The following is a 26,253-nucleotide window of genomic DNA, read 5'->3' as shown; positions in this document are numbered from 1 at the left end:
AACCTGTCGGAAGATTCAGAGAGGAACTCAGGGTTGTAGGGCGAGCCTTCAAGGATTATTCTTATGGACTTATGGTAACTTAAGAGATACCTGTAGAATCCTTCCAAAATGTTGTGGAGGATATCGAAGTTACTTTGGTGTCCTAAAGGATCTATCGAGTTGATTTTAAGGACTTTAGGTTCTTCATGAGGCATTTGAGGTCATTTGAAGTTCCATTTTATGAATTTCACATGACTGTTGGAGTTCTTCGAATTCCTCTGGGACTTTAACAAAAATGTCATTGTAGATAATGAGATGTAAAACAACAAATCTTGGCGTATTTATTCTCAATAGCCACATCCTCTGGTTTGTGTAGAATACGTGAAATTGTTAGTATGAATGTGTCGTGTGTTATATTGTTGATATATTGTTAATTTGTGATGTCAGTTTGTGTCTTGTGCTCACTCACATTGTGGAATCATATTGTGCCCTGTGATGTCATAGTGTGTCTTGTGCTCTTTTGCCATATGTTGTGGTGTCATATTGTGTTTTGTGGCGTCACATTACGTCTTGTGCTCCTTTAGATTATCTTATTGATATACCATTAGGTGGTGGTGTGCCATCTTACGTTATATGGTAGTGTCACACTGTGTCTTGCAGTGTCGTGTTGTGTCTTTTGAGCACTTACGTTATCTTGTAGCGTCATATTGCATCTAGCGTCGTATTGTATCTAGCGATCTCTTCCGTTTTCTGAGGGCGTCATACTGTGTCTTGTGCTGTTGTACATTGCTCTCTCATGTTTCTGATGGTGTTGTATTGTGTCTTGTGGCATCGAAAGTCTCTCATGATGTAGCTTGCAATGTCTTTTAGTGTCCTATATTTTCTCGTGCGTCTTTTGTTAATCTTAAAATATCTTCTGGTATTTTGAATTGTTTTGTATCCAGTGCCGGACAGTGTCTTACAGTGGACTGTGACCTCCATACTGATGCCTCTATGTTGTCTTGTTGGGGGCGTGTGTCCTGTAGTGCCTCCTGGTCTTATGTTATCGTCTAAGGTATTGTGTTTTGCCTGTGTTTTGTGGTCTTTTAGATCTTTTATTAGTGTCCAGAGGAGTCACGTTTATTGCCCAGTGGAGTCATGTTTGCATGTTTGTTGTAGTGTCCAGTGGAGTCATGTTTGCTACGGTGTCGTGTGGAGTCATGTTTATGGCGTCCATTGGTATCGCGTTTGTCATGGCGTCCATTGGTGTCGTGTTTGTAATGGTGTCCGAGGGCGCTGTTTCTTATAGTGTCACATCATGGCATGTGTCTTGTGGCGTCCACATGATGCTCTGCGTCTTATGATGCTCAAATTATTCTGTATGCCGCACGGTCTCCTGTGGTGCCTTGTAGCGTCCTATGATGAGGATTTACGGGTGTGCTGCACGGTGCAAAAGTTGTTGTCTTGATAATGTTGGTCGTGAAGTACTGAAATGTCTTGAGAGAGAGAGAGAGAGAGAGAGAGAGAGAGAGAGAGAGAGAGAGAGAGAGAGAGAGAGAGAGAGAGAGCTGACCGTTCAGACAGAGGAGGAAGGAAATTAGGAGGAAGAATAGAGAGAAGATAGAAGGAAAACAGATGAAATCGACGAGAAGGAATTGGAAGTATAGAAAAGAAACGAAACCTTTGGTGAAGAAGGAAGAGGAACGGTCATTGTTTAAAGAGGACATGAAGAAAGAAAACAGAGGAAAGAAGACTGAGAAAAGATGATGAAACAAGAAAAGAGATTGAGAAGTAAGATAAGGTAGGACAGCTTTCTTCACTCGAGGATGAGATGCAATGTGCAAAGTGTCTTCTAGACATTGGCTCATCTGTTGCGTTCCCACGAACCTGACTTCGTTCTCGACAAAGACTTTCATCAGTGTATCATTACCTAGTATATCAGTATACATGAGAGCACCAGGAAGCAGCGAGTGTATACGGTTTAAATCGTCTTCTGCTCGCGAACTGTACCCTGTCTCCTTCATTAGTCTCTCCACACGCCATGGAATTGCATGCTTTTATTACCCGTGAAATTACTCTCTGGAATTTTTGTCTCTCTTGTTACCGGGACATATTGATGCGAGATGGATAAAGGGATGCTAGTGGTTAAGGCATGGAAGTCATCAGCTGGACGAGCTTCACCACTGACCTTAGTTTCCTCCTGTCGGTGAGACCCCTGAGAGATGGAAAGATACTCTCAGTGTCCTCCTGTTGATGAGTCTGAGATATGATGAAGAAAGATATTCCGAGTTCCATCCTGTCGTAATTCTGTGGGAGACGAGCAAGGACGCGTATTCATCATCTTTTGGCTAGTCGGAGGGTGATGGAGACTCCTGGTAACTTGGGAGATATCGAGTCCGAGGATGACAGATGGAGACGTGTGGGTGGCGCTGCCAGTAGCTTCCACTACATTGAGTCAAGCAGTGGAAGAAAAGTGACTGACGTGCCATTGTTATGATGTGTCTGTGTGGCAGGATAGGCGAGGGGAGAGAAGTGGGCTAGGAATAAGGGAGATGGCACAGAAGAAGGGGATTAGAGTGTCTACCATTGGGAGATCGGAAGGTGTAGGATCATAGAATTAAGAGGGAGAGGCGATAGGCGAAGGGTATTGTTAAGGAGTTAGAAGTACCTAGAGAGAGACTGGCACCAAGAAGATTCCTTAACGTGAAAAGATGATTTTTAAAGACCCAAACGTATGGCAATGATTCGTTTTCTTGTGCAGTGTAGTGGCTGGTTTCCTTGAGGGCTGTGTGAACCTCGCAAAGACAGAACGGACTCTTGGGGCAGGTCATAAGCTAGTTATGGACGTCTGTCCAAAATATTTCTATACACTGCCTCATGAGCCCCTGAATACAGAGACGTAACCCTTTAGCACGGTAGCACCATCGTGCTCAAGGGGTTAATTATTTCGAGATGTTAGTTAACGAAAGATTAATTGGTTTCAAGAGAGCGAGATCTTGTAGCTTTTTGCGATATTTTACGAACGAGATAACGTGTCTTCGAATAACTGCCAGACCATCACTTTGCGTACAACCAAGAGCTCGGTGAATCCCTAAGTAATTAGACAAGTTCATCATAAGCAGTTAACTTCCTGATGAGATCATCGCAAAGAGTGTTTAAGGCCCCCTGAGCGGAGCTTCCTTGCACCGAGGCAACGCTCGGCCTCTGGGGTGCGGGCCCGTGATGCTGTAATGGCGCGCAAAATTGGCGGGAAAAATCAGCGTCACGCCACACGCCAGGTAGCCGCGAGAGAATCCACAAGAAACTCTCATCCAACGCATACATGATAACATTCCCCGCGGTTTGTAAGAAAAACCATTTCTCTTATATTTCTCTATTGACTCTGATCATCTGGTGTGGTGTACCATAGGGACGACACACTTTCGAGAAGAAAAAATGCGAAAAGCTTTGGGTTAAGAACATCTCGCGTGTTCTCGTTCCTTCCCGCGTTATGTGCGGTCTGGTCATGGAAGGGAGAACGGCAAGTGTGAGAAAATTTCATTTTCATTGTCAGATTGGCCGGAAACGTGGTGATTTATCGCGGCCAAGAACATGAACTTACAAGAGGTCGATTTTTTTCTTTCCTGTGATCTGTAACTGTCGGGTTATCTGTTATGTGGGCGTCATGTGGTTCAGGGAAGCACGACGGGAGAACAGTGTAGGCTCTGGGCAGCTCTGTGGATCACCTGGGATTAACTCCCAGGCTATGTAGTGTGTGTGTGTGTGTGTGTGTGTGTGTGTGTGTGTTACATGAAAGAGTCCGGAAATATTGGTCTTTATACATTGTTTGTGGATCTTTTAAAAGCCCTGATCTTCTTTTCGAGTGTCATATGGGTAGTCTTATAGCTGGTCGCCATAGGAGTTGTCGATGTTTTGCTCTACCATCTTCAGGATGTCTTCAAGAATGAGTCTGACGAGTTCTTTGTTTGTGGAGGTTGTCGGACCGTTGTAAGACACGGGCCTTTGCCTCATAGTGGCCTGTCCTGTGACTCCAGCTTGAGCTGTACTTCATCTACACCGTTGATTTAGGCGGCATAACTAGCACACCGGACTGGATGACGTACTGGATGGACAATGTTGGGATGATCTTGCCTGTAGCTTTGGAATAAAAGACATTACAGACACGCATGTGGTTGCGGGACCACAAATGAGAGCTGGCGTCCGATGGACGGCTTGCATGTGAGGAAAGGAGATCACCTTGGCGAGCACAAACGTGGCGTCCACTAAAGTGACATGAAAGAAAACTCGGCCAGACGGGTTCGTGAAGAATTCCAATGACCAGTTGAATTTCTTGTCTCTGATGGGTTGCTAATGAGATGTAAAGTAAGGTCTTTGTCCCGTGTTTTGTGGGGTGATTGAAGGCCGCATTACCGTGTGTACGGAGGGACTCCGTAATGTGAAGACGCTCCTATCTCTATCACGTCTGAGTATCTTGGATGAGGCTGCCATTTGCTGTCTTGTTAGGCTGATTCAGTGTTGGTTTTGCAGCACATGTAACTTGCTTGGGCCATGTTGGAGATGCATGGCCTTGCGAGGTTGGTAGTGGCGGCTCCCACATGATTCATGTTATCCAGGAGTTTACAACCTCTTCAACAGGTGAATACTTGAACTGAGAATACTGTGTGGTGTTCTGGTTACGGTCTTCAGGTTGTCGGGTTGGTTGTCGTTCGATATGATGTTACGGTGTAGCCTTTCATCTGGTGCGTGAGCTAAGGATATCTGGTTTGAGTAAAAGATGATCTTCATCGTTCCTTTAGGGTTGTTTATATTACAGTACTGGTTAATATATCCAGTAACAGGAGGGTCTGCTTCGCTGCTAATGTCTTGGAGAGACCATTGTAGATTCGGGTCTTAGGCACTGGGCTTCGTTGTTGAAATGAGTCCTATTGGGAAGACGTCTTTTGAGTTCGATAGAGGAAAGCTTTGTTAACACCAGTCTTAGACCTACAGGGACAGTCGCTGGTGGCAATGAGGGCATCATCCAAGATTTTGTTTGCTTTTGTAGACTAAAGAGGTGTACTGGGTAGAATTTACTGTCAGCTAGAACACCGTGAAGTGAAGACAGGTTGCACTCAATCCGTGAATTTCAAAACTGCGATGGGCTCCATCGAATTCTTGAGGGAATAAGATGGTCTTCACTGTTGGCCACCGTGTAAATGTCACCTACGTAGTGACAGTGTGTCTGAAAGAAGGATCTTGAAAGATGTTATTTTAAAGTTGGCAGATGCAAAAGTTGCCGGAGGAACAGAGACCCGTTGCTGTGCCCAGATATGCAACACTGGGAGGTATCAAAGCCTTTCTCCATCGAGCTGACAAGACATCCCACAGCTGACAAAGAGGAGAAAGCTGATTCATCAACAGTTACGATGACACACCGGTTGGAGTAGGAACATGATATGAGAGAGCAGAATGGGGGAAGAAAGTAACAACGAGTATGGTTTAATTAGACACCACACTTTCTCAGACGTTTTCGAGGCATCAAGGAAAACAAAGTGGATTCCCAGCGTCTTTTGGAGAGGATGGCCAGACATATGTAGTATAGAAAAAGGTATTGTCATCGGATCTCGTTTCTTAAAGCCATTTGGATGATTGAAGAGAAGACTGGGAGATTCAAGATGCTCGAGGAAGTGGAGCTGAAAGATTCTCCGATAATGTAGGCAGTAGGACGATAGTTGGAAGAGTTAGCCACGTCACCCTTTTTGGAAATACGCTTCAGCAATGGATGTGTTCTGGAGGAAATGTTTTGGTGTTTACGATCAAGGGAAAATTACAAGCAAAAACGGACGAAAGGGTCACAACTGTATTTCTTCAAAGCACAAGGAGAGTTGCTTTCATGTCCATACGACTTACTTGTGTTAGCAGAGGGGAGGGCTTTGTGGGAGGCACGATAAGAGAATTGAGACTTAGGATTAGTCAAGCGGTGCGTCAGGGAATGAGGTAATGTTCGAATGAGTTACGGCAGAGTTAGACGAGAAAAGAATGCCGACATGATATTGAATTGTCTGAAAGGAGAAATTAAAGAAAGGAATGTAGGACAGCAGACGTTGACGAATCTTTGACCAGACATCAGTAAGACATATCGTGAGGAGGAAAAAGAGGTCTTAGAACACTTACTTGAAAAATATGTTCGCCGCCTCACGAATAACTTATCTAAGATGATTTCGTGCGATGAAAGGTTAATGTAAGACGGAAGGAAGGGGAATTTTTCCTGGTCTTTTACCTGATTGGCTTTGGAACAAGGGTGACTGAACCGTAGATTAGAATCAAAGAAAGAGTGTTTGAAGACGGGATATTAGATACCTCTGCTACCACAGCAGTTACTTCTGCTGTGCAATGAGCAGACACTGAAGCATCGCCCGAAAATGAACAGCAACACCTTCCAAGGACACTCAGAAAGTGTTTAGAAGGGAGTAAGCCTGAGGCGGAGATGTGGCGATGAGAGAGACGTTTACCACAGTATGTCCTGAAGAATCGACTGCAACTCTTTACCTGCCGCGCGAAGTGTTCTAGATGTAAAAAAAGAAAAAAAATCCAGTGTGTTAAGGAGAGTGATCTTGGCGGTCTTCAGTACACAAAGAGGCTCAGAATTTGCTTCAAGAGAAGAAACGTGTGTGCACCTAAACCCCTTACAGTCATCACTTGTATGGGAGGATTTCAGTAACCCTTGTGGTGGAACTCAGCAGTATGATGATTTGAGGGAACGTATGTGTCTGCGGCAGAAACTTAGTCAAAGAATGTTATGAAGACTCTATAGAGTCAGAAGGGAAATGGAGACAGATAGTTATGTGGAGATGATGCCAGTTGACGTCCTGCTTTGGAGTGTGAGGGTCCATGAGGCATGCGAGAGAGGTGTTGGTGTTATGATGAATAGCTTCCTCGTCTGTAGCACAACTGTGGCATAGAAGTTATAGTTAGGGTTATGAATAGATATAATGACATCATTAGGTTGTTGGGTGTCGGAGAAAGGTAAGATATTGGGACAGAAGAAAGGTCAGTGGAAAGAATGTCACTGTATCTAATGGAAAAACAAGCCAGTTTGGGGAGCAAGGATCGTGGGTGGGGCAGTTGAAGCTCCCGTTTGAGCCATTTCCTCTCGTTGGCAGCAGAGACAGACGGGATTATGGAGATGTGACAAAGCCTAGGTGAAAGCCGAGAACAGTATGCCATGAACATGCCGAGATATACAGTTTTGTATGTAGTGTTTCATATTAGAGAAAACGAAGGGGAATAGGATGAAAGAGAAGATGGGAAGCATAAAAGAATAGGGTAAACTGTTGTTTTATGTCGGGAGAATGTATCAAAACCAGCCGGGTCGTGTAGTTCTTCGTTGCGACAGATAGTAATTACGTCCAACAGCTCTTAATGGCATGTAAGAAGGTATCAGACATCACTTCAGCGTCATTAAGTCGGGACGGAAGCGCTGTTGTGGGCGGCTACCGTCAGCAGCTTACACCATGGATTATCTAATTATCTATTCATTATTGTGAGTAGAATTATCGCTATTATAATTTTCATCATCATTATTGTCAACATTATCACTTTCATGATTAACCAGGTCAGACGAAGCGGCGAGGGGTACACCATGGCGTGGTCTGTCAGGGCTTGGCTGTGGATGGTATGCACTGGTTTCCGTGCATCATGCACGGCAACTGGGGAGTGGATAGGTGCAAGTGAGGCCACTGATCGCTTGCCCCTGACGCTACCTCACCAAGGCGGGGAAGGTAATTAGGTATGAACGATATATTAAAACCATCGCTCTCACTATTTTGGTCTAGTGTTCCCGGAGGAAACCGTCATGAGGCAAAGCCCCTGAGGTTTCCGACTCATTCCCACGAACTGTAACATCATTTAACGGAACCCCTGGTGGGGTGGTCAGTCACTTTGATCTGAAGTGTGTGCTGGTGCTCCCCCCGGGGTGATGATTGCTACGCCTCGTTCAGGAGACGTTTATGACCGTTCCTGCCGTCTGTCCCCCTTCCTCCTGACATCAAGGCTTTAATCACCTCGCTGGTCGCATTATTCTTCTGTCCCCTGCATGTGTGTGTGTGTGTGTGTGTGTGTGTGTGTGTGTGTGTGTGTGTTGTACGTCCTTCTGTGTATGCCTAACGTTGATTTGTGGTAGTGTATGTATATACGAATGAGTATATGAATACATCATGATTCTGTGTATATCAAGAGTTGGATTTAGAATTCAAGCTTCAGCGGAATTCGTAATAATGTTGAAACAATATTATATATATATATATATATATATATATATATATATATATATATATATATATATATATATATATATATATATTGTTGCAGCCGGTTATTGATACTTCACAAGTAAAGGAGAGATTACCATGATGATGATGTGGCTCGGTGTGGCAAGAGGCAGGTAACAGAATACTAATGCAGTGTTTCGGGAGACAATAAAGGTGTTAAGGATTACAGGTAATGGTGGCCAAATCAGAAGCGGTCTTGTGTAGGGAATCAAAACATTACTGAGAGAACTGGGATGATCCACTCGTCCCCACACAGGTTCTGCTGAGGTATCGCAAGACGTGGGCTACACGTTGATCATCATATCCAGTTGCTGACAGGAAATGATTACCAGTGAGTCATATGTTAGTGTCAGGCATTGTTGTTATGAACCTCCTTCTCTCCCTCCCCTTCTCTCTCTCCCTCGGGGAACAAAAGTAAGCTTATTTCCTGGATGTTTTGTGGTATGTAAGATAAATTGGGAGGAGTGTTTAGGCATTGTTCTGAACCTTTCTCTCTCCTCTCTCTCTCTCTCTCTCTCTCTCTCTCTCTCTCTCTCTCTCTCTCTCTCTCTCTCTCTCTCTCTCTCTCTCTCTCGGGGAAGAAAGTGAATCTATTTCCTGAATGTTCTGTCATTTGTTAGACAGATTTGAGAGTAGAGGGCGTTAGGTAGGGATTTTAGATGACAGGTTGTGCATGCTGCTTAAGGCACAGCAAAAGCATTTGTATATTCAGAGGGTGACGTGAGTAAGATGGTGATGACTGCAGGTAAGCAAGAAGGCAATAGCACCTGGGAAGACGTGTTGGCCGGCAGTAGGAGTTCCGGCCAGGGAGTTACCGGTCCACAAAATTGGTTTAGTGTAGTGGAGGATGAAGACCGTGGTTATCATTCCGGTTGGGTACTTCTTTGGCGAGGGATCAAAACTAGGAATCCCGTACAGAGAGCACTTGACAAGAAAAGTGTGAGCTCTCCCGTGGCCCAAGGTGGAGTGTATTCTAGAGAGATTTGACACTAGGTAGTCTTCCAAGTCGCTTGGTAGCTTGTGAACGACGCTGTGGGCTGTGGCCAACTTCCCCACACTGGAATGCGTTGAATGAGAGCATTTCCGAGGCCTTCGCTCTCCGGCCGACCGAGGCATTTACCTCAAGACTGCCGGGGACATGTCGACCAGCACAAAGCTGAGAACGAAGCAAATTAGGGGAGAGAGGTAGAGTACAGCAGCTCCAGGTCACTTCCTAGGCAAAGGCAGTGTATAGGGAGAGTGGAGAACAGGTAGATATTTAAGTTATCCGTTACCACTTCTTGCACGTACACGAACGCACATACCAATAATAACCTTGTAAAATGGGCCTAGACGATTGATACTAAAAGACCACATAAATCGCAAAGCAAAATTGCCTTAATGTGCAGAAATGATGGGATCATCATTTCGGAAGAGATTGAGCTGATTCCATAAACTGTCAAGGAGAAACTGAACATTCCTCCTGTCTCGGGAACAGGGTTAAACACTGTAAGTAGACATAGATTCGCCGAACTAACACTACCTGGATACAAATTGGTCATGAAATATCACTTGTACAAAGCAGGAGGCGGTGTATTAATCTATGTTAACAACAGCCAAGGTGAAGCTAAAGAGAATAAGCAAAGCTGATGCGTGAGATTCTCTATTCGTTGATTGTTTCGAAAAGAGAGAAAAAAAAATAGCGTCTCGTACAGACCTCATGACCAAAAGGAAGATGATTATATAATGCTATACGACGGGGTGAAGACTATTTTTGAAAGTAGTTCACTTAAGAGGAATATGATGATCCGTTTTTGTAAAGTAATAATAATTTACTCTTGTGGACTTTGATAGAATTCACATAACTAGAATACGTTAACGGGTAAATAAGAAGGATATAAACTACCAGTCTAAAGTATACTAAACAGTTTATAGCAGCAAGCAAAGAAAGGAAACCAGAAGTTAGGCTTCGCAGTAAGAGAACACAACACATAAAGCAATTCTGATTTATTTTAGTCTTCTACTAACATCACACCTTCAGAGTGTAGTCCAGTTCTGCTCCACATCGTACAAAAGAAATGGGATCAAACCGGAACAAGTACAAAGAATGACAACAGAACTAATCCCAGCTCTTCAGAAATCTGCCGTATGAAGAGATGCTTTCAAAATTTTGAGTAAATGCAGTGACGTTAAGCACAAGGAACTTTCTGAAATACAAGAAATTCCAGTCGTTAGAACAAGAGGAGTAATACTTAAAGCTTAAAGTAATAAAGGAGTAATACTTAAAGCTTAAAGTAATAAAGGAGTAACACTTAAAGCTTAAAGTAATAAAGGAGTAATACTTAAAGCTACAGGGTCTGGAAAAAAAAAGATATTCCGACTCCTCGTACATTTTCAAAGACGATGTCACACTTAAAATTTTATTGATTTGTCACTTTAGCCATGAGTGCCATCTGTAGACGTCTGGACTTGGAATTGTCAAGGCTCCTAAAGTATTCTAGATCCATGTTATGGGTCCATAACGTCTTGATATCCTGAATTAAGTAGGCGCTGATGAGATGTTGAAGTAAACACTCGCCTGATTGTGTTCTCTGAGAGCCCAGTGCGCTTCGAAATCTCCCGTTCACCCACATTTTCTTGCTTCCAGGCAAAACTTTGGGATTTGTCCGCCTTAGATATGTAAGAAGACAACTCTCTAGAAGCATAGGGGGAACACATACAGCGCTCAGAAGCGAAATTCTCAAAATGAAGTGGCAACCTGGGAAAGTAAAGAAAGAACAACGCTCCCTCATGATAGCCTAAGACACACTGAGGCGGGTTGCAGGTGCTCACACTTTTAGAAACACTAGTTTCAGAGACCTGGGAGCTTCATATGCGTGTACCCACAATAAGCCTTAACCGTGGGTCGCCTTTGAAAATAAATGAGGGAGGACAGTAATTTTGCAGACACCTTAAAAAGATGTAGCATTACCGTGGAGAAGGTATCTTTTCAGATAGATACATTGAATACTGGAGTAAGTTACTGTCAAAGATTTATTTAGGCAAAGACCATGATTAACTTCTGGAAGTTTATAAAAAAAATTGCGTCAGTTCAGGCCTCTACTGATTGAGGAAAGGAAGAAATGTATATACATTAATTCTTTCCACTAATTCGACAACTTGATATATTGTAATGCAGCAGAGGGTAGGGTAATGTCGAAGGCTGTTTTTTCGTTTTATCCTATTGAGTTCTGTCAGGTTAATTCATCAATGTCCATTTTCCCCCCAGTCCGTTCTATTTCCTGATGGCTCTCTTTTGCCAGATAGAGTTGGGGATGAGGAAAGAGGGCATTTTTACCATTCTATCCTTACTGTTTTTTTTTCTTTTTTTAATTTTCCAAAAGAAGGAACAGAGAAGGGGGCCAGGTGAGGATATTCCCTCAAAGGCCCAGTCCTCTGTTCTTAACGCTACCTCGCTAATGCGGGAAATGGCGAATAGTTTGAAAAAAAAAAAATATATATGTGTGTGTGTAACGTAGACATGGGTTACCAAGGCTTTGTGTTATGTGCCTTTCCCATCTCTCTCTCTCTCTCTCTCTCTCTCTCTCTCTCTCTCTCTCTCTCTCTCTCTCTCTCTCTCGTGCCTTTCGGATCCAGTTTTACAGTTAAGGGCCTGAACACGATCTCATCCATTTAGATAGAGGAATACCCGCCACCCTCGTCGCTGGTTCTCACACTCCGGTGAAATTATCCCTATGGCTGCGTAGCTGCTGGACCCATCATCATGCTCCTGCATGAGAACTCCTCCAAGATGGATCTAAAGACCGAGAATGGGTATTAAAGAGAGTAACGACCTGGTTGGAATTGCCACAGCGAGTGTCATTTAGTAACTCTTCCTTACACTAAGTAGCTCTGTGGCTTCCGGAAGTGGGCCCCTTGGGCTCAGTCTTTCGTGGTAATGACACGGGCTTTCCGGTCATCCCTGCAGCGTTCGGAGAGTCCCTTATATTTTTTTAGGGGGAAAAATGTACATCTTCAACAAGAGCCTTTACGTATTAAGGCTGAGGACTTTTTCGTTTCTGTGATTTTCACTGTAAATCGTTTTTGATATACAGTAAGATGGAGATGGTGTTACGTGGGATGCTCCATAAACATTGGATTAGGAAAAATATTACTTTCGCTACACACACACACACACACACACACACACACACACACACACACACACACACACAGAGTAGTACTTGTCAGCGTTACTGACCATGAGTCAGCACGGGCTAGCCCGGCACTGGACCCGCATGGGTTTGAATCCTGGGCGTGGCAGTCAGCCCATACCCAACCCAGGTGTTCATTCTTCCCTTAGGCTGGTCGATAAATGGGTACCTGGTTTAGGCTGGTGTGTGTGTGTGTGTGTGTGTGTGTGTGTGGTATACATACAGAGGGGCCCAGACATAGTATAAATATTTATACGAGGTTAAGAGACGGGACAACATACAAATAGTAATCACACACACACACACACACACACACACACACACACACACACATATATAACCGCGCATATGCACGATCAGTGCTCAGACAGTCTTTAGAAATACTACCGTACGAACATACAATCTCGTACACTTCATTCACAAATACACACACTGACACAGACACGCAACCGCGTGATTACACCTATACAAACACTTCACAGCTTCACGTATATATACATTACGCCCAACTATGCGGTCACGTAATCGTCTGCAATGCCAGGTAATACTTGCAGTTTTATCGAACTCGAATGTTACCCTTGACGCAGACGTAGACCACTTATTGGACTCGTTCTATGAGATTGTCTGCCTCTCGGGATTCTTTGCCTCAACCGCGAAGTGTTTAATGTCGGGTATACAAGTGGTAGTTTTTCTTTTTTATTTTTGTCTAGCCAGTGGGGTACAGTAACCACCCAGGGATGACGGTACGATCCTCGAGGACGACGGTACGATCCTCGAGGACGATGTTACGATCCTCGAGGACGATGTTACCATCCTCGAGGACGATGTTACCATCCTCGAGGACGATGTTACAATCCCTGAACACGATGGTATAATCCTTGAAGACGACGGTACGGTCCATGAGCACGACGGTACGATCCTAATCATGACGATGCAACCCTTGAACACGAGGGTACGACACTCGAGTGTGATGGCTCACCCTTTGACCTGACCATTGAGGGCCTGTCTGATCCAAGGTCAAGGCTATTACACCCGAGGGTCGTAACGACATGCCCAAAGAGGGAACAACGACCTTGGCTCTGTTGTTATGCGTCATGCTCCCTGATTATGAACCATGTCGTTATCCGTCATGCGCCCTCGTCATGAACCATAATATCTCCCGAAGACTCGTCCGGTAACCAGAAAATGATCGCCTTTTTAATCCTATTTCGCCACCACGTGACGTCAGATAATAACCACACGGATGACGTAGACGAGAGTTACGATACTTTTTGTCTTCATTTGGTGGTCCACTCGTGAACCAGTTCATGCCACTGGTCCATTGATGACTAGTCAACCAGTTCACAAGGCCGATCCAGTGGTGAACGCCTCGGCCAACCCACTGTAGTCGGTTCAGCCATAATTTGTATCTTGGTTACAATCTCTCGTCTAAGGTGACAGATACAGCAAGTGTGACTACAGGCGGAAGTGAAGCTCGTGTAGGTTCGGTCGGTAGGTGGATGGATGAACTGACTACCTCCTACGGATAGAAAGATGAACCAGCAAAGGTTTTCCACGCTTAGGTCTATGTTATGGTCTCTGGTTACTCTGTCCTTGTAGTTATCGAAGAAGCTATTCGCGCATCACGTGATCAGAATGGTTTATATAAACATAAAGGTTGTGATTGTCTCCCCTTACTCCTCTCTTATCTATGATGGGCAAAGTTAAGATCTCAAAACTTTTCCCTCTGACTCCATCTCTCTTAGTTCATGTACCAGTTTTGCTGATCTCTTCTACACCCTCTCTAATAGTTCTTTGTGTTCCTTTGATTGCGGTGCCCAGACATGAGAAGCATATTTTAGTTTTGGCCTAATTTAGTATGTGAACAACTTGCTTTTGTTTCCTTGTTAAAGTACTTGTGTGTGTGTACGATGTGTGTGTGTGCGTGTGTGTACGTGTGTGTGTGTACGTGTGTGTGAACGTGTGTGGGTACGATGTGTGTGTACGTGTGTATTTACGATATGTCTATCGAGGAGAGTTTTGCACACCTGTTTCAGTCTCTTCACCTTATATGTATGGACTACGTCTTTACCATGTGTACACACACACACACACACACACACACACACACACACACACACACACACACACACACAGCCGAGTCTGAGTCAGGTACACATTTATCGACCAGCCCGAAAAGATGATAAACAGCTGAGTGGACTGTGGGCCAACTGCCGCTTTGAGGATACGAACCCGGGCAGACTCATGCGTGAATCCTGGTCAGCGACGCTAAACATAGCACTATGGAAGGCCGTGTGGATTTATGAACCCAGTTGTCCTCTCCACTAACACGTCTTGACGTAGTTTGCCACCAGTACCATTCGTCTTGATATGCTGTATATATATTACAGTATCTTTCGCCTCTCCAGTCCTTCCTTACCTCCATGTCCTTCCCAGCTTTCCTCAACACTTGAGAGGACTTCTTGTACTTCTTGGTACGTCCTTTGGGCTCCTTTATCTGCTCCTTTTCACCTCTTCAAGTTTGTCTTCATCCTTCAGCTTCTCCCGACCTCTTCTGAAGACTACGATCTGAATGCCCTTGACTTCCCGGTACTCCTCACCCCACTGACACTTCCCTTCCAGCCCCAGTAGCGTCTTGGCCACTACTGCCCTCACAGACCACTCATGTTGCCTTGAGGCGAAGACAGCATTTCTTCCTCTGACAGCCTCTGTTCTTCATTTTCTTCTCATTTCTCATTTTCTTCTCTTCTTCTTCCTCTTCTTCCTTCAATCTTCTTTTACCTTCTTCGTACCCAGAGCCCTGGCGAGCTTCATCAGACCTCTTCTCCCTCTGGCTCCCTGTGAACCTCACGTCCATCTCCCACACACCACGGACCATGTCACCAGTACTCACTCCCCTTTTCCCGTCTTTTCTTCTGCCCTTCTCCCGCTCTTGGCCCCCCTCCCCAGGACCAAGCGATGTTTGCCGTGGTTACAACAGAGGCCGCGGAGAGGGAGAACCCCACCCGACACACCCCCACTCGCCTTTCCCCACACACACACACACACACACACACACACACACACACACACACACACACACACACACTGTAGCCATCAGCAGAGCGTTGCCCAACACACAGAATTCCCCCCGCGGCCGGTGATTAAGGTAGCTAAAGATGTTAATTGCTAATCAAAGAAAAGCTCTCCTTTTTTTTCTTTTTTGTCATTCCCTCCCTTTACGTACCGATTCCACAATATTACGATCGGCCCTGGGTCGCCAACCTGCTCAAAACTCCAGGTAACTTTCGTGTGTGTGTGTGTGTGTGTGTGTGTGTGTGTGTGTGATCTTGAGGTATCGAACGCGTGTTTAAGGATATGTGAAATACCTCCTCACTGACGCTTCCGCCTCGTCACTATTGCTCGGGAGATTTTGGCCAGCCTCCCAAGCATGGAATGACCGGTGGAGAAAAAGAATGGACCAAAAAAAAAAAAGAGTAATTATCGCCCGATTTTAGACAAAAGAGAAACTGTACCATCGCTAATGGACAGTGTCAACACGCAAATTTGCCAGACTTCCCATTGAAAGAGAGAGAAAAAAAGGCCCAACGTCAAAAAAAAATTCTTGGCCAATGTCAGGAGCCCCTGAAAATGGCAAGTATTTGCACGTAGTTCATTTTTTTCTATTTTTTAATGTCGTTCTGTCTTCTGACAAAGTAAACGCAAGCTAGCAAAAAAAAAAAGAAAAAAATAATCCAGCCGACTTATTTTACACAATGTCGCGCCCTTTTTTTTTTTCTTTTTGTATTGTGTAACGAAATCTGATGTTGTTCAAACACGCGGGTGTAGGATTTGTTTCAAGGTCTTGCGCGTTTAAAATACATTTTCTCTCTCCGAGAACATAGCCCAAATAATATATATATATATTATATATATATATCCCTGGGGATAGGGGAGAAAGAATACAACCCACGTATTCCCTGTGTGTCGCAGAAGGCGAGTAAAAGGAGAGAGAGCGGGGAGCTGGAAATCCTCCCCTCCAGTTTTTACTTTTTCAAAGGAAGGAACAGAGAAGGGGGCCAAATGAGGTAATTACCTCTAAGGCTCAGTCCTCTGTTCTTAACGCTGCCTCGTTAACGCGGGAAATGGCGAATATGTATGAAATATATATATATATATATATATATATATATATATATATATATATATATATATATATATATATATATATATATATCAAACCCTGAACAACTGCGATGAGATCGTTCCTTTAGATTAAATTTGTTTCATCAGGTTCTTTTAAGCTTAATAACTTCCTCCCCTGCGTCGTAAAGTGTAACTGGTGGGAGTTGAGAAATTGGTCTTGCCTGATGTGCAAGCCGGGACGTCTGCCCGCCTGGGAAAAGAAAAAAAAGGAAATTATTATATGACATACTTAATCTTATCCATCCCCTTAGTGTAGGTAAATAGGAAACCTGTTTGATACTTTATCGTTCTCTATACTTGTATCACATGTGTACGTGTGGTTTTGGTACATCCAGCGTTACAACAGTCCGTTATCGTGACGGTAAACCACCGTGACAAGAGTACTCTTTGTGTTGTTCTGGGTAAACCAGTGTTACCATGGAGTCACGCTTGTGTTCAGAAGGGGTAAACTAGTGTTATCGCAACTGTGTTACGTCGATGGTAAATTAGCGTTTTTATGAGACAGATTCTCCCAAGTAAACCAACGTTGTCATGATGCTTGTCATTCGTAGTAAACCAGCCTTACCACGTCGTATGGGGGTTGTAAACCAGCACCAACATGAAATCATCAGATCTTGGTCAGATGAAACCTTGAATCTAATTACTGACATCAGAGCTTCGTGGGTAACTAGTCGACCATGTCTTCCCGTGCATGTATATATATGTAAGAATATTCAAATTGAAGGTTTTGGGGACGGGTAAAGAGGACCGGATCCTACAGGTGACGCATAAGTTGCAAGATTCGGTTCTAATTCCAAAGTATCGGCGTTTGACATGGGGCCTCCCTGCCTGTGAGAGGGGGAAGGGGAAAGGAACACTTGTGACAGAGCCTAGTCCACCTGATCTCTGTCGCATTCCATCCGCAGCCTTTTTTCTCTCTCACAAGATTTCCATTGGATACCCTCAGGAGAGAGAGAGAGAGAGAGAGAGAGAGAGAGAGAGAGAGAGAGAGAGAGAGAGAGAGAGAGAGAGAATGAGGAAAGACTCCAGTTCAAAAAATTCTTCCAGTTGGAGTAGCTGAATTTCCATTGTTCTGGAGGCTTTAATGCGATCGACGGTGTAAGACATACTTGAGAACAATGTTAAATGTGAGAAGGTTGGATGTAGCACTGGGAGATTGGCCCCGCGATGGAGTCAGGGGCTTGTGTACAACCCGTGAATGACTGGATACCTCCTATTGCACGCTAATCCGCTCAGTCACAGGGTTCAAGATTCGTCGGGAATTATGGTAGGTACTGAGCTCTTCAGAAAATATCTCTGGGGGTAAACATTGACGTCATATGTAGAGGAAGAAACATCGTGGCTCAGATTGACGTAGTGATCGATAGAAGCCATCTATCTATCTATCTATCTCTCCATCTATTTATCTATCTATATTTTATTATATATATTTTTTTTCATACTTGATCGCCGTTTCGCGCGTCACAGAGGTAGCGCCAGGAACCAGACGAAGAAAGACACATCCGCTCATATACACACATATATACATACATGCACATACACGTACATGCATAAACATATACGCATATACATACATACGCATACTCAGACATATACATATACATATATATGCACATGTACATATTTATGCTTACTTGCCTTCATCCCGTCCCAGCGCCTCCCACTCTCACAGGAATCATCATCGTCACCCACTGCGTCAGCGAGGTAGCGCCAGGAAAACAGCACTCCCAGAATGCCACATTCGTTTCACACTCAGTCTCTAGCTGTCATGTGTAGTACATTGAAACCACAGCTCCCTACCCACATCCAGGCCCCACAGACCTTTCCATGGTTTACCCCAGACACTTCACGTGCCCTAGTTCATTCCGTTGACAGCACGTCGACCCCGGTATACCACATCATTCCAGTTCACTCTATTCCTTTCACACCTCTCACCTTCCTGTATGTTCAGGCCCCGTTCACTCAACATCTTTTTCAATCCGTCCTTCCACCAGTCTCCCACTTCTCGTTCCCTCCACCTCTGACACATATATCCTCTTTGTCAATCTTTCCTCACTCATTCACTCCATGTGACCAAACCATTTCAATACACCCTCTTCTGCTCTCTCGACCACACAGTTTTTATTACCACACATCTCTCTTACCCTTTCATTACTTGCTCGATCAAACCACCTCCACCATATTATTTCCAACACACTCACCCTCCCCCGTACAACCCCGTCTACAGCCCATGCCTCGCAACCATATAATATTGTGGGAGCTACTGTTCCCTCTAACACCCAGTTTTGCTTTCCGAGATAACGTTCAACCTTTCCACACATTCTTGATCGCTCCAAGAACTTTCGCCTCCTCCCACCTTGTGACGCGCTTCAGCTTCCATGGTTCCTTCCGCTGGTAAGTCCACTCCCAGATATCTGAAATACTCCACTACCTCCAGTTTTTCTCCATTCAAACTTGCATCCCAATTAACTTGTCTCTCAACCTTTGCTCAGATTCACAGTTACTCACGACTTCCTCCTTTCACACACTTTTCCAAACTCATTCACCAGCTCGAATCAGCCAACAGTGTTGTATCATCGGTGACCAAGAATTGACTCGCTTTTCGGGCCCTCTCATCCACAACAGACCGCATTCTCGCCCCTCTCTCCAAAACTCTTGCATTTACCTCCCAGACCACTCCGTCCATAAGCAAATGAAACAACCAAGGGGACAGCACCCGTCCCTGCCGCAGACCGAACTGCACTGGGAACCAATCACTCTCCTCCCTTCCTACTCGTACACATGCCTTATATCCTTGATAAAAAATTTTCACTGCTTCTTGCAACTTACCTCCCACAGCATATACTCTTAAAACCTTCCATAAAGCATCTCTGTCTACCCTGTCATATGCGTTCTTCAGTTACATTAATGCTACGTACAAACCCATCTGTTTTATAAGTGTTTTAAACACACACACACACACACACATATATATATATATATATATATATATATATATATATATATATGTGTGTGTGTGTGTGTATATATATCCCCTGTGGATAGGGGAGAAAGAATACTTCCCACGTATTCCCTGCGTGTCGTAGAAGGCGACTAAAAGGGGAGGGAGCGGGGGGCTGGAAATCTTCCCCTCTCGTTTTTTTTTTTTTATATTTTCCAAAACAAGGAACAGAGAAGGGGGCCAGGTGAGGATATTCCCTCCAAGGCCCAGTCCTCTGTTCTTAACGCTACCTCGCTAACGCAGGAAATGGCGAATAGTTTGAAAGAAAAGAAAGAATATATATATATATATATATATATATATATATATATATATATATATATATATATATATATATATATATATATATATATATATATATATATATAGATGTAAAAATCGCAATGCAGTAGTTCAGAAAATTTATTTAACAAGAAATTTGTATATACGTGTAGCACAATCTGTGTCACGGAGACAATCCACCTCATCAGGTGCAAAGAATTCATAAAGTATGCAGCTGATGAGGCAAATTGTCTCCGTGAGGCATGTTGTGCTACACGAAAAATTTCATGTTGAATAAAGTTATTTAAATTCCTACCGAATGGCGGTTTCACCTTCGTAACTATCATCACGGACTTGTGTGATATATATATATATATATATATATATATATATATATATATATATATATATATATATATATATATATATATATTTATATATGTATATATATGTATATATATATGTATATGTATATATATATATATATTTATATATGTGTATATGTATATGTATATATATATGTATATATTTATATATGTATATATATATATATATATATATATATATATATATATATATATATATATATATATATATATATGTATATATATATATATATATATGTATATATATATATATATATATATATATATATATATATATATGTATATATATATATGTATATATATATATATATATACTTTTTTTTTTTTTTTTGCTTTGTCGCTGTCTCCCGCGTTTGCGAGGTAGCGCAAGGAAACAGACGAAGAAATGGCCCAACCCACCCCCATACACATGTATATACATACGTCCACACACGCACAATATACATACCTACACAGCTTTCCATGGTTTACCCCAGACGCTTCACATGCCCTGATTCAATCCACTGACAGCACGTCAACCCCGGTATACCACATCGATCCAATTCACTCTATTCCTTTCCCTCCTTTCACCCTCCTGCGTGTTCAGGCCCCGATCACACAAAATCTTTTTCACTCCATCTTTCCACCTCCAATTTGGTCTCCCACTTCTCCTCGTTCCCTCCACCTCCGACACATATATCCTCTTGGTCAACCTTTCCTCACTCATTCTCTCCATGTGCCCAAACCATTTCAAAACACCCTCTTCTGCTCTCTCAACCACGCTCTTTTTATTTCCACACATCTCTCTTACCCTTACGTTACTCACTCGATCAAACCACCTCACACCACACATTGTCCTCAAACATCTCATTTCCAGCACATCCACCCTCCTGCGCACAACTCTATCCATAGCCCACGCCTCTCAACCTTTACAACATTGTTGGAACCACTATTCCTTCAAACATACCCATTTTTGCTTTCCGAGATAATGTTCTCGACTTCCATACATTCTTCAAGGCTCCCAGAATTTTCGCCCCCTCCCCCACCCTATGATCCACTTCCGCTTCCATGGTTCCATCCGCTGCCAGATCCACTCCCAGATATCTAAAACACTTTACTTCCTCCAGTTTTTCTCCATTCAAACTTACCTCCCAATTGACTTCACCCCCAACCCTACTGTACCTAATAACCTTGCTCTTATTCACATATATATATATATATATATATATATATATATATATATATATATATATATATATATATATATATATATATTTTTTTTTTTTTTTATACTTTGTCGCTGTCTCCCGCGTTTGCGAGGTAGCGATATATATATATATATATATATATATATATATATATATATATATATATATATATATATATATATATGTATATATATATATATATATATATATATATATATATATATATATATATATATATATATATATTGAAGAAATAGAGTGATTCAAGACATTCATTCCTCCGCTCCCCCAAGGCCTTGCGGTGCTGTCGGTTCAGAGTTCAGGTTGGTTTTGCCCTGTGGTTCACGCTACAGTGAGGAAGTACACCGCAAGAGGAGCTATTCCCCTCAACAGCTCGCCTCACAGATGAAAGCTGCGGCGCACCGAAATCACGTCAGTGTTCGTTGGAAGTGTTTATCCTCGTACCTCCCTCTGTTGTTTACGATGCTCTAAGGTGTTTTTTTTTTTTCTTAGATATGATATGATTTAATTTCCCGGGCCCTCTAGGATCCACACTATTGCAGGGGAAGGTTTCGTGTGTCTTTTCCCCTCTTGTATTTATTTTTGCCTTATTGGTATCCAGAGCGAGACACACGCACACCTGAGGGTGAGACATGACAGAGATGACATGAGGTGAGACTTGAGAGAAACTGCAGAAGCTGATGTCAAAAAATGTGAAAATGCGTGAGAACAGAATGTTGAGAGATAATGTGGACAGATGTAAGGTTATGAAGAATAGCAAGTGGAGCGCCAATAGTGACTAGAAGTGGAATGGCAGCGGATGGAACTACATCAGGAGCAGAAGTGAGTCTTAGGGTGATGGATGGAGGAGGGATATAAGGTGCACTGAGGAGTGTGTGGAAGGAGAGGTTCACCGTTAATAAGGCAAAGATAGCTATGTATTGAGGAATAGTTGTCTGGGCTGTTTTCTATTGATGAGAGTCTTCGATCCTAAATACAGAAGAACGGAGAAGGGTTGGAAATGAGATGTCTGCGGACAGTATGTTGTGTGAGGCGAGTTGATCTCGTAAGAATGTATAGACACTTGATTGCGAGCATCTACGGCGAGGTTGTGCCAAAAGGCAGGAATAGCGCGTGGTAGAGTTTCAGAAATAGAGTCGTGTGAGTTGCATGATGTCCAGTGTTACGTGTGAGGAGGAGAGATCGTGTGTCTGCAAGCTTAAATCCAGCTAACCATATGTGGCCTGAGGTAGAACGAAAAGGCAGCTACCTGGGCCAAGGGAGTGACACTTGAAAGCTAATGAGCAGCTGGTTTATTGGGCAGAAGTCGCTCACCTTCCCGATACCCACGCCAGTGGTAGGAAGAACAGTCTTATTGAGAAAGCTGACTATGGTATACTGAAATGATTTGGTACACATTAGAGGTTGGAGATGCTAAGGGAAAATTTATTGACTAATGGGATTTATATGTCAGAAGTCAGTGGAGCAAAGCGGAGTTGGAGACAAAGAAGAAAATGGAAGAAGTGAAAGAAGCTTAGAGGTATCGGGGTCTTAGCATTCACAAGGATGAAAAGGATTGTAAGGGATAGAACGAGTTGAAAGGTTATGTTATACAGGGGTCAGTAAGCTGAACCAGGACATATGAAGCCCTCAGGAGGAACAAGGGAATGGTCTGTTGAATCACCTGCAGATGGTGAGCTCTGGTTTCGGCGCATTGCATATAAGAACTAGAGCAGCGTACGTTGTTATTCGCCTGTTACCCTGCATCATGGACAGGAATGAGCGTCTTCATATTCCTTACTAAACCCTTCCCCAGGATGAGCATACAGAACCAGTGTATCAACAGTCATTGAGCATACCGGATCCACAGTCAGTTCAGATAAGCATATAAGGGTAGAGTTACCCGCTACTGTAATACATTAATGAGCCACTGGTATTCCTGCTACACTACCAATTAAATCAAACAAGAGAAGAAATGGCTAGAATAGTTGATAGCCGCCGTGTAATCCCTGCTGAGGGACTAGCCTGATACTTGGTATTAAAAAGATAAATACTGCGTGCTACTGCAGGCAAGTGGGTGAATACTGACGATTTTCTTTGGTTGATGGTAGGGCGTGCAAGCAACAGAAAGACGGGAAAAGTTTATATATATATATATATATATATATATATATATATATATATATATATATATATATATATATATATGTATATATATATATATATATATATATATATATATATATATATATTATTTATTGATAATTTATTATACTTTGTCGCGCTCTCCTGCATTAGCGAGGTAGCGCAAGAAACAGACGAAAGAATGGCCCAACCCACCCACATACACATGTGTATGCGTAAACTCCGACACACGCACATATACATACCTATGCATTTCAACGTATGCATATATATATATATATATATATATATATATATATATATATACAGGGGTTGACGTGCTGTCGGTGGGTTGAGGCAGGGCATGTGGGGCGTCTGGGGTAAACCATGGAAAGCTGTGTGGGTATGTATATTTGAGTGTCTGGACGTGTGTATGTACATGTGTATGGGGGGGGGGGGGGGTTGGGCCATTTCTTTCGTCTGTTTCCTTGCGCTACCTCGCAAACGCGGGAGACAGCGACAAAGTATAAAAAAAAAAAAAAAAAAAAAAAAAAAAAAATATATATATATATATATATATATATATATATATATATATATATATATATATATATATATATATATATATATACACAGACATATACATATATACACATGTACATACTCATACTTGCTGCCTTTATCCATTCTCGTCGCCAACCCGCCACGCATGAAATGGCACTCCCCCCTCCCCCCGCGCGTGCAAGGTAGCGCTAGGGAAAGACAGCAAAGGCCACATTCGTTCACATTCAGTCTCTAGCTGTCATTGCCATGTGTAATGCACCGAAACTACAGCTCCATTTTCACATCCGAGCCAAAAAAAAAGATTTCCATGGTTTACCCCAGACGCTTCACATGCCCTGGTTCAATCCATTGACAGCACGTCGATCCCGGTATACCACATCGTTCCAATTCACTCTATTCCTTGCACGCCTTTCACCCTCCTGTATGTTGAGGCCTTGATTGCTCAAAATCTTTTTCATATATATATATATATATATATTTCTTTCTTTCATACTATTCGCCATTTCCCGCATTAGCGAGGTAGCGTTGAGAACAGAGGACTGGGCCCTTGAGGGAATATCCTCACCTGGGCCCCTTCTCTGTTCCCTCTTTTGGAAAATTAAAAAAAAAAAAGTGAGAGGGGAGGATTTCCAGCCCCCCGCTCCCTCCCCTTTTAGTCGCCTTCTACGACACGCAGGGAATACGTGGGAAGTATTCTTTCTCCCCATCCCCAGGGATATATATATATATATATATATATATATATATATATATATATATATATATATCATCCCTGGGGATAGGGGAGAAAGAATACTTCCCACGTATTCCCTGCGTGTCGTAGAAGGCGACTAAAAGGGGAGGGAGCGTGGGGCTGGAAATCCTCCCCTCTCTTTTTTTTTAATTTTCCAAAAGAAGGAACAGAGAAGGGGCCAGGTGAGGATATTCCCTCAAAGGCCCAGTCCTCTGTTCTTAATGCTACCTCGCTAACGCGAGAAATGGCAAATAGTTTGGAAGAAAAAAAAGAAAGAATATATATATATATATATATATATATATATATATATATATATATATATATATATATATATATATATATATATAAAGTATCAAGACTCCACGATTCAATTTTCGTAATTGGACATCTGCAAAGACTAATACATCATCATTATTATGTATGTATCCAATACAATGATTATACTTTTCCTTTATTAATTTTGTCTTTCTCTTCACTTTCAGGCCCACGCCCATCTCGCTGGTCGTCTGGCACCCACAGGTGAGGCTGAACTCGTAGTCATTAGTATGTCCAGGAGAGTCTTTGGCTCCTGACCCTCTGCATCGGGAGGCCCAAACACCTGTAGCTGGTGCTGATATATTTTCCTCCCTTAGGAACTGGTCGTCGGTCATGTTCTACCATTGTCATTCTTGCTGTACCCATTTTCGTCATGTAAAGTCAGCAGACATCACAACAGATCACTATCATGGTTGCTATGTTGTAACATGTATCAGTTATATGGTCTAGTATTGCGAAGCTATCAAGAAAATGACTCCCAGGTGAATGATAAATGTCTATATTCTTCCTTGACGTCTTTGAACGCGACGGTACGATCCTTGAGCATGGCGGGAAAACCACAAATGCACGACAGAAAGACCATTGGGTATGGTAGTCTGGCTTTTGATCCGACTCTTCACTAAGGGTTAGATCTAGACCGAGCCTTGTTAAGTCGTACTCATGGGTCGCACTTGCCTTGCGCAAGAGGTCGTCCCGTGTCGTGCTCAGGCGATGGTACCAACGTCCTCAAGTTGGTTCATATCCACCGTCTCACGGTAGACATCAGCACCCTCCTACGTACATGCTGTTTCCCGTGCATGACTCCACTAATAACCACACGGTGATGTTTCCTTCCTCCCGCTCGAGCAGCGGCGCACCAGGAAAACTAGCGAATGTAATAGTACCATGTCAACCCTAATTGCCTGGGTCGCTTTTCCCGGCGTCATCACCTTTGAGAGTGTTGTTGCAACACCACCAACCAACCCCTCCATCCTCCTTGCTGCAAGGCACCTTCCCCCTGACAGCCAGTGAGATGGAGCACTCTTAGACTGGGTCACCAGACCATCAACTTTGAC

The 26,253-nt window shown here is 43.1% G+C and overlaps 1 long non-coding RNA gene across 1 annotated transcript in view; it reads left to right on the top strand.

Moving 5' to 3' along the window:
- Positions 1–26,253, top strand: part of LOC139752889 (uncharacterized) — a 374,147-nt gene that overhangs the window by 111,611 nt on the left and 236,283 nt on the right. The window contains exon 2 of the long non-coding RNA XR_011713612.1: positions 25,366–25,402. This is a non-coding gene — a long non-coding RNA (uncharacterized lncRNA). The remainder of the gene's footprint in view (positions 1–25,365; positions 25,403–26,253) is intronic.

The sequence above is a fragment of the Panulirus ornatus genome, chromosome 2 (assembly GCF_036320965.1).
Source record: "Panulirus ornatus isolate Po-2019 chromosome 2, ASM3632096v1, whole genome shotgun sequence".
Taxonomy (NCBI): Eukaryota; Metazoa; Arthropoda; class Malacostraca; order Decapoda; family Palinuridae; genus Panulirus; species Panulirus ornatus.
The sequence above is the reverse complement of the archived record's forward strand: the minus strand, read 5'-3'. Positions and strand labels throughout refer to the sequence as shown.